Genomic DNA, 10,000 nt, shown 5'->3' with positions numbered 1-10,000 from the left:
GTTGTTGCATATTGCATTGAAAGTGTATATTTTTTTTTTTGTTCTTTTCATCTTCACCTGTCTGTCTTCTTTTCCACGCGTTGTTTACCAGCTCACAGTTCAGTAAATTTCCTGGTATCTGTTTTTTTTTTTTTTTGTTGTACCCTTTTTTTTTATATCTTTTGTAATTCCACTTAGGTATTTGTTTAGTCTCAGCCCTTCGCCTTCTTTCTCTTCGTGTAGCTGTGAGGGGGGGGGGAGAAGGGAAGGTGTGGCTTTGTTCATCTCTCTTTATTTTTGGTCTTCGAGGGAAATAGTGTCAGTGTCCTTACCATTTCTCTCTCTCTCTCTCTCTCTCTCTCTCTCTCTCTCTCTCTCTCTCTCTCTCTCTCTCTCTCTCTCTCTCTCTCTCTCTCTCTCTCTGAGCTGGATTATTAGATGAGTACCATATTTTCTCTCAGTAATATGTTTTCTTCCTCTTCTTCTTCTTCTTCTTCTTCTTCTTCTTTTCCTTCTCCTTCTCCTTCTCCTTCCCCTTCCCCTTCTCCTTTTCCTTCTCTTTCTTCTCCTTATTGTTATTATTATTATTATTATTATTATTATTATTATTATTATTATTATTATTATTATTATTATTATTATTATTATTATTATTATTACTATTATCATCATTATTATTTCCTCTTTCTTCTTTCTTCTTCGTGGTGAAGGTAATGCTGGTGCTGAGTTTGATTCTGGGATGATCTTATGTTACGTCTTGGTTCTTTATTTTTTTAGTTTCGTGGTATCTAATGAAGTCAGTGTTTAAATTCGTATAGTCTGAGATTATTCACATTGCTTCTCATGCTGATATTAATGGTCAGAGAGAGAGAGAGAGAGAGAGAGAGAGAGAGAGAGAGAGAGAGAGAGAGAGAGAGAGAGAGTGAGAGTGTGTGTGTGTGTGTGTGTGTGCTTATTGTTACACTACACAGGGAGAACGATGTGTACATATACTTCAGGTTAACGGAAATGGAATGTGAGTAGGACAGTTGTATTAATTAGGTTGTGTGTGGGTTATATTATTATAGTTCTGGTTATTTTCTTTTTCCTTGTTTTTTTTTTTTTTGTTTTTTTCTGGTGAGTGAGTGAAATATTATCTCTGTGTCGTGGTGTTTTCTGTGCATCTACTGTGGCGGTATTGCTGTACTAAATTACTCACACGTGTATATTATAGCGAGTTTTTTCATTACAATTTATTTATTTATTTTTATTTATTTTTTTATTTATTTTTTTTATTTATTTATTTATTTTATTTATTTATTTATTTTTTTTTTTTTTTGCTGGTGAATAAAAAACCCTTATTATGTTTGCTGCACTTTATATATGTTTGGATGATATTGGATTACTAAATTAATCACATGTTTACACTTTTTAGCCTAGTGTCTTTATCAAATAATTCTTTTCTTGGTGAAATTTGGAATAAAATTACTGCCTTTTTTTTTCCACCGTGCCATGTATATTTTAAGCTTTTGCCGTGACAATAATAAATTGCTTAATCACTTACACATGTAGATATTCTTATTTTTAGATGTAAAAATGAAGGAAAGCGTACGTCCTACATTTATGGTACAAAGCTGGAGAGGCGAGACTGAGGCAGCGTGACCTTACGAGGAGTACGTGGAGAGAGGGATTCTGGAGATGGACGCCAAAGAGAGGAAGAGAGGAAGGCCAAAGAGGTTTACGGTTACACTGGAGGAGGACAGGTGGAGGATGGGTGTAATAGAAGACGTAGGAGACAGAGTAAGGTGGAGGCGCGTGAATTGTTGTGCCGAAAGTTAACGGGAGCAGACGAAAGATGATGCTGTATCCTTTTGTTAAATATGAAATTACTAGTTATACGTTTATTTATTTATTTATTTATTTATTTATTTATTTACGTATTTTTTTCGCAACTATGACTATGTGATGTTTTTTTTTTTTTAGGTTGTGGTATAAAGATCACAGAATTGTTTATGCGTATGATGCTTTTCAAGATTTATTTCGTAATTAGTTTTCGTGGCATGTTGATAGACGAGTGCTTCCTATTTTACAGAAAGACTAAGACTGGAAGGTATATGCTCATTTTTGGGCAGATTAAACTTCATTCCTGTTTATTCACTAAAGTTTAAATTATTTGGGATGCTAATTTACTTTTTTCTTTCATATTTTAATTTCATTTTAAAGTGTTTTTTTTTTTTCTCAGTTACAACTCTTGAATCCATCCAGGTATAGCTTTGTCACGCGTGTTCCATTAGGACTGTTGAAACCACTCATTCACCCACTCAGTCACTCACTCCGTCACTCACTTACCAATTAAAGTTTGCCGGGTGTTTAAGGTTAGTGAACCACTTACTGATTAACACACTCACTCACTCAATCAATCAATCACTAATGCTATTTTTTCTATTAAATTTGCCTCTCATCCCTGCTGCACCACTCGCCCACACAGTCAGTCAGTCAGTCAATCAGTCAGTCACTCACTCACTCACTCACTCACACGGTCTCTAGCAACATGAACTTACTAACACTACGCCATTCATCCTTCCACCACTCAGTCATTTAATCAGTCAACCAACCAAACAAACTAGCAACTATTATTGCAACCACACAAGTGCTAATATCACATCTCCCTTCTCTCTCTCCACCAGGCCTCGAGAACCTGCCCTTCATGTCCCCTTGTCGACCTCCAGCTTCCCATCCGCCGGTGCTCTTGGTAAGTCACTACTCGTTTTCAGGGCTGGAAATCATGCAGTGTGTGTCTTCCTGCTGTCAGTCACTCACTTATTCATGCACGGTGTCAATTCAGGCCCCGCAGTGGTTAGTTGAAAGTCAGGTGGTGGTCAGGTACACGGTCAGTCAGTTAGAGCCTCACGTCAGTCAGTTTTGTGAGGCATTTAGTGGTCAAGTAAAACCACATTTCCTTAGTTAGAAAGTCAGTTGGTTATCCATTAAGTGAACGAGCTAGAAAGAGAGAGAGAGAGAGAGAGAGAGAGAGAGAGAGAGAGAGAGAGAGAGAGAGAGAGAGAGAGAGAGAGAGAGAGAGAGAGAGAGGGAAATGGAGATGTGAGAGGAGGGAATGAAGGAGGGAAGGAAGGATGGAAGATGAACGAGAAGTGGAGGGCGAGGGATCGAAAAGGAAGGAAGATTAAGGTTTCTCTGGTCCAAAGGAAGAAAGGAAAGGGAGCCGGGACACAGAGGCAGAGAGGGAGGGAGACGGAAGGAGAGAGGAGCCGTCAGAATTCAATATGGTGGTCTCATTGAAATATCTTTCCCACAAGAAAAAAAAATAGAAATAGAAATCTTTCTTGCGTGCTGCCTCTTGTTGATTTTGAAGTGTTACCTTCTTCTGACGCGGGTTGCCTCTTACGACACGCATGAGGAGGTACAAGTGTTAATTTAGCGTCAGTTTCATGTTTATTTAGTTTATACCCTGTTACAATCTTATCACTATTTTTTAACCTACCATTTTAGATACTTTTGAGCATTTTGTAGCGGCGCCATATGACCGCGATGTTGTGATGCCTTCTCCGTTTTCTCCTTTTAATCAATATATCATGTTTCATACCCCGTGGTCCTTGTCTGCGAGTGTCGTGTATTTTCTGGATAAGTTTCAAATGTTCCCTTATTTTGACGAGTGTTCTCTTAGGAGTGTTTTGCTTTTATGACGCGGGTGGGATGGTATACATATTGATTTATCATTAGTTACATGTTAGTTTCATGCCTTTTGGTTCTTGCCTGTGTGTGCGCGCTGCGTCGGTGCATTAAGGAACACTCGTGGCAGCATTACGCTTATCAACACTAAGGAATAAAACCTCCGATCCGGTGAAAAATAGTTGAAAATTTGCGCTCACGTCCGAAATATTCTGTTTATGGTGTTTCGTTAATACACACTGTCGCTCCCTGATGAGAATAAAGACAAAGGTAACTCTGATGAAAGTCACGTGAAGCTTAAAAAGAAAATGTGTTTCGTTTCCATGTACCAGTTGTGAGAATAAATGGATAAATTACTGCATATATTTATTTTCGTATAAATTCAACTGTTAAAAGTTTACTAAAAATGTAGTGTAATTTCCAATAGGGCGATGGTGGTGGCAGAGAGAGAGAGAGAGAGAGAGAGAGAGAGAGAGAGAGAGAGAGAGAGAGAGAGAGAGAGACGAGTGGGGAGGAAAGCATGAGGGTGAAGCAGCGCGAGGGAAGTGAGCATAAGAGGAGCATGAGGGAATGAAAGTTAGGAATTAGTAAAGAAGAAACACGAAAATACGATAATACGAGAAAGAGCATGAGGGGAGAAGAGAACATGAAACAAGGAGCATAAGGGAAGGAAAAAGAGGAATGAGTAAAGGTAAAAAAAAATGAGAACTGGAGCATTAGGGAAAGGACTTGAAGAAGGAGGAGCATGAGGGAATGAACGTGGGAAATGAGTTAAGAAGGAGCGTGGAAATATGAGTGAGGGAAGTAGTATGAGAGAAAAGGAGCATGAGATAAGAAGTGAGCGTGAGAGAAGCATGAGAGAAGCAACGTAAAGAATGAGTAATGAGTAAGGAATGAATATGAAAATAGGAGCGTGAGAAATGAGTGAGCGAGCGGAGGAGCATAAAGGAAAGAAAATTAGGAGAGAATAAGAAGAAAAACATGAAAACATTAGGGAAAAAAAAAACATGAAGGGGAGGAAGCATGATAGAAGAAATTAGAGTAAGAAAAGAAGCACAAGATAATGAAATGAAGAAAAGACAAGGGCGTTGGGGAGAAGAGCATGAAGCGTCAAGGAGGAGGAGGAGAAGGGAATGAAAATGAGAAATAAGGAAAACAAAACAAGGAAACAGGACCATTAGGAAAAGAGAATGAGTAAACGATGATAATAAAAGAAAGAGGAAAGGACAGGAGGATAAATTTGTACTGGGAGGAGCATGAAGAGAAGGAGCGTGAGGAGAGAACGTATGGAGCCGCCAGGTAGGCCTGACGAAGGGAGCCAAACTTACTAACTTCTCTTCCTTCTCCACACGAATCCCAAATTTTGTCAGACGTCGAGGTTATTCTGTCTGTATCTTGAAGGAGTAAAGAGGTCCGTGCTGCCGAGAGGAGAGGAGGGAACAATGAAGGGAAGGGGGACTGATGGGGAGACGGGAAGAGGGAGGCAGGATCAAGAAAGGAAGGGAAATTGAAATAAAGGAAGAGAAAGACTTGGACAGAAGGTGAAAGAGTGAGAGAGAAAATTGATAAAGGAAAGGCAAAAAAAGGAAGGAGTTGGAGAAAGACAGATGGAATTGATAAAGAGAAGGAAAGAGAAGGAGATAGAATTGATAAAGGGAAAGACAAAGAAGGGATGGAGGTCATAAAAGAGGGAAAGAATAATGGAAGGGCAGGAAAGAAGATAGAGGAAAGAAAAGAAACAGATAGAAGATAAGAGAAGAAGGGAAAAATCAAGTAAACGAATGAGGAAAAATTTGAGAGAGAGAGAGAGAGAGAGAGAGAGAGAGAGAGAGAGAGAGAGAGAGAGAGAGAGAGAGAGAAAGAAAGAGAGAGAGAGAAAGAAAGAATAGAAGAGAATAGAAGAGGAAAGAAACTGGTAAAAGATGAGGTTGTCGCGAGAGTTTGAGGGAATTGAACGGGAGAGTGAAGGGGAGGAGGAAGGGAGAGTGAAGGAAGAAGAAAGGAAGGGAGAAGAAGTTTCTATGACGCACCTAAGGAGAAGTAATAGTCAGGCACCTCAGGAAGTGTTGGGAAGTTACGTTATGAAGGAGGGGGAGGAAGAAGAACAAGAACGGAAGGAGCAAAAGGAGGAGGAGGAGAAGGAAGAGGAAAAGAAGAAGAAGAAGAAGAATGACAAGGAGAAGAAGGAGGGGAAAGAAAGAAAGAAGGAACGAAACAAAGAAAGAAAAGAAAGAAGAAGAATAGGATGAGGAAGATGAAAAAAAGAAGAGAAGGAAAAGAAGAAATGGGAGAAAAAAAGAATGACGTGTTTTTGAACAATATTTTTTGGGGGAAAGGAAAAAATAGTTTTGTGGAAAGCCAAAATGCTGCAAAAATAGCTGTGGTGGCGAAGAATAAAAAGAAATATAAAGAAAAGAAGAAAAAGAAGAAGAAAAGTTGAGCAAAAAATAAGACATCTAAGAAACACCGGAAAAGAAAAGAACAAGAAATTTTAAAAAGCAAGAAACAGAAAAATGCCCCGAAAGAAAGTAAAAAGAAAATAACAAACTTGAAAAAAGCAGTGACCTGGGCGCGGCTGAACAGGGGAGGGCGGGGGAATGGGGGAGAAGAGAGGGAGAGGAGCAGGCGAGAGCGAAATTTAGTTGAAGCAGACAGACGGATGGTTGGGTGATGGTGGTGGTGGTGGTGGTGGAAGGAGGAGCTGGGAAGTTTATCGGAGTCAGACTGAACTGTATAAGAGAGTAGAGGAGGATGGAAGAGCAAGGCAGATGGAAAGAAAGAGAGAGAGAGAGAGAGAGAGAGAGAGAGAGAGAGAGAGAGAGAGAGAGAGAGAGAGAGAGAGAGAGAGAGAGAGAGAGAATGAATGGGTTTAAGAGGGCGAGGCAGAGCGTGGCGAGGCGAGAAGAGTGCTTGAAAGAAGGCATTCTGCAGCGTGAGCAGGAGTCAGCAGGAGGCGTTGACATTTGGAAGCCTCGGCATGGGGACGCGGGGAATGTTGTGCTGGGAGGTGCGTGAATGTCATGTGGTGGGTGCTGAGGTCAGTGCTCTCAAACGGCGCCTTGTCTCGACTACTTCCAACAGGCTGTGGTGAGAGTTACTGTGTTTTTTGGGAGTGATTTCCATGAAGATAAACAGAAATTTTATAACAATGAAGAGGAAAAGACAACGTGAGAAACTGACTAATCATCTCTGTGACTTTTGAAGTAGTGTCCTTACAAGTTACTGGGGTTTTCAAGAATGATTCCATAATTATAAAGATTAACAATAAACATACGTACACCAGTGAAGAAGTAAATACAGCGTGTGAACCTTCCCTAATCATCTCTGTGACCTTCGAAACACTGTCCTTATAAGCTACTGGAGTTTTCGGAGTGATTTCATAATTCTAAAGATTAACAAGAACACAGTGAAGAGACAAAGACAGCTTGGGAACCCGTGGCCTTTGAAATGTCGTCCTTATCAGACCCCTAATCGCTTAAGACGAGGCTGAGTCATGGGATGCGCCAGCAGGAGGGGCGAAGGGGGAATGAGACAGGACGGGGTGGGTTGGATCACGGTGAGGGCGGGACGTGGGATCATCAATAAGGTGGGACATCAACATCCATCCCTCCTAAAAGCCTGTCCATGGCTATAGTGTGTTGTGGCCGTGACGCACCACAGCCTTGGCGGGGAGACTGTTGTGACTTTATGGTGTATGTTTGGTATATTGTGTGGTGTCTGGTATTTTGTGTGTTTATTTCCATTTTTTTCTTTTTTTCTTTGTCGTTATTTCTCCCTCCCCTTAACTTTTTTTTTTTTTCGTGTGTGTATATTTGCTTGTATTTTAATTGATTGCGCTTGATTTGTTATGCATGTTTGGTTTTGTATTTTCATGTTTGTGTGTGTGTTTTTTTTTTTTTGTGTGTGTGTGTGTTTTGTTTCCTCGTTCATCTGTTTACTTTTTTTTTTCGGCTTTATTAATGTACTCCTCAATCCATCATGTTCCTCCATCTGTCTTTCTGTACATATATTTCAGCCTCTCTCTCTCTCTCTCTCTCTCTCTCTCTCTCTCTCTCTCTCTCTCTCTCTCTCTCTCTCTCTCTCTCTCTCTCTCTCTCTCTCTCTCTCTCACGCGTCATGCTCTCTTCACAAAAACAAGCGCAGCAAGATCCCCTCCAGCTTTGTATTGGTAGTAGTCACTCACGCTCCGCTGGCTGCAAGAATTCACCATTTCCGCCGTAATGGTCTCGTGGGTCTGGGCGAAGCTTGTGTCGAGACTCCACTCAACCAAAACTTTACCGCGTGTTTGGGGAGGAGTCTTGTTTTTTGTGTGTGTACTTTACGTGATTGGTAGGTTGGTGAAGTTCATTGCGTTCTCTCTCTCCGTGTGTGTGTGTGTGTGTGTGTGTGTGTGTGTGAGTTGGTGAGTGGATTCGGGTGTAGGTGAGTCGTGCTGCGTGCTAGTTTCGTATTCATGTTATACAGCTGCCAGGATTCACTGCAATAAGTCTTCTTGGTCTAGTTAGCAAAGCACACTTGTGACTGTCATGTTATTATTTTTTTTTTTTTTCCTGTTTATTCAACTTGAAATTTACCAACAATAAAAAAAAAAATTTCATTCACTTTTATCCTTTGAACTCGATCCCAGTGGTGTGTGTGTGTGTGTGTGTGTGTGTGTGTGTGTGTGTGTGTGTGTGTGTGTGTGTGTTTGTGTGTGTGTGTTCCCGTCACGCTGCGGCAGACACTGACTCCCGCCACAGTCTCGCCACCCCTCAGCCGCCCAGCGACCAACCCTTGCAGGCAGGCAGGTGGATGACAAATTCGTTTTATTGCTCCATCATTCCCTTGCCAACCGCCTCTTGCTCACCCCTCAGTCCCCTACACCCTGCCGGCCTGCCTCACTCATCTTCCCTTGACTCACATCCTACTTGCATATCCTTAAACAGCAGTGTCCTTGCAATCCTTACCTGGCATCAATCTTCCCTGGCTCCCTCCCTCCTCACCTCCTTCCTTCCTGCCTTCCTTCCCCGCCCAAACAGAATCCATGAAGTGTGGATGAGCGATTCTCTCGACCTGCCACCAAGAAGCAGCAGTTTAGGGGGAAATTTGGACACGCTTGCAGAGAGGATGGGAGAAGAGCGGACGTGGGTTGGTTACTGATGGAAGCAACGTTCGGGTTTATGTACCGAGAGGACGAGGAGGCGAAATGTACGACCTGGTTTTGATGAGCGATTGAGGGAAGGAAGGAAGGAAGGAAGGCGAAGAGTGAGGCGAGCTGGTGAAGGAGGGAGGGGAGGGTGAAAAAGGATGGTGAGTGGTGTGAGTGCTGTCTAGGTTATATGTGAGAAAAGAGAGGCACATACGCTCAAAACCTGATAATGGTGATGAAGAGAGTGATAGAAGCAAGAGAAACGTTGTTCATACTCCATCTCTTCTCTTTAATGTCAGTAAGTAAGTCAGTGAGTAAAGAAAATTACGTGTTTTTTAAAAGAAATCAAAAGTGTATAATGCAGAGAGAGAGAGAGAGAGAGAGAGAGAGAGAGAGAGAGAGAGAGAGAGAGAGAGAGAGAGAGAGAGAGAGAGAGAGAGAGAATGCCTGACAGAAGAATGCATATTCGTTCTAAAGTGAAAATTATTTAATTGAATAATTGCAAACACTCACACACACGTTGTTGCAGCAATTAGGAAGAGAAAGAGACAAAATAATGCAAAAGAAAAAGAAAAAAACTTCCATAAGAATAAACCCTAACACGATTTCCTCCCATTATTATTTTTGAGCAAGGGAAATTAATTACATCGTTTGGGAAGTGAAATGAAAGTTGCGCGGAAAGAAAATGGAGTAGGAAGGGAAAGGAGAGAGAGAGAGAGAGAGAGAGAGAGAGAGAGAGAGAGAGAGAGAGAGAGAGAGAGAGAGAGAGAGAGAGGGGGGAGAAAAAAACCGGCACCGAGTAATATCGGCGACGGAGCAGCGAATGGAGAGAGATGAAAGGAGTGGAAAAGAAGAAAATGGGAAAGGGGGAAACGAAGAGGACGGAGTAAAAAAGTGAAGAGTGACAGGAGACGAAAAGTGAAAAACCTTCCCCTCGCCAGCATCCATCAGCAGGCACAGGCGCCTCTCTCTCTCTCTCTCTCTCTCTCTCTCTCTCTCTCTCTCTCTCTCTCTCTCTCTCTCTCTCTCTCTCTCTCTCTCTCTTCTCTCTCTCTCTCTCTCTCTTTCTCTCTCTCTCTCTAAGCTGCATTATTGGAAATCCCGCGTACACAGCAAGCAGTTTAACTAAAGTCTATCAGTCTCTGTGTGTGTGTGTGTGTGTGTGTGTGTGTGTGTGTGTGTGTGTGTGTGTGTGTGTGTGTGTGCATTATCCCACTGACATAA

The 10,000-nt window shown here is 41.6% G+C and overlaps 1 protein-coding gene across 3 annotated transcripts in view; it reads left to right on the top strand.

Annotated features, from left to right (window-relative positions):
- The window catches only part of LOC135104179 (metalloreductase STEAP4-like), a 166,930-nt gene that overhangs the window by 8,729 nt on the left and 148,201 nt on the right, over window positions 1-10,000 (top strand). For all 3 annotated transcript variants that reach the window (XM_064011278.1, XM_064011279.1, XM_064011280.1), the window contains exon 2: window positions 2,646-2,710. The gene's annotated coding sequence lies outside the window, so the exon portion shown is untranslated. The remainder of the gene's footprint in view (window positions 1-2,645; window positions 2,711-10,000) is intronic.

This window comes from Scylla paramamosain, chromosome 10, assembly GCF_035594125.1.
Source record: "Scylla paramamosain isolate STU-SP2022 chromosome 10, ASM3559412v1, whole genome shotgun sequence".
In the NCBI taxonomy this organism is placed as follows: Eukaryota; Metazoa; Arthropoda; class Malacostraca; order Decapoda; family Portunidae; genus Scylla; species Scylla paramamosain.
The sequence above is the reverse complement of the archived record's forward strand: the minus strand, read 5'-3'. Positions and strand labels throughout refer to the sequence as shown.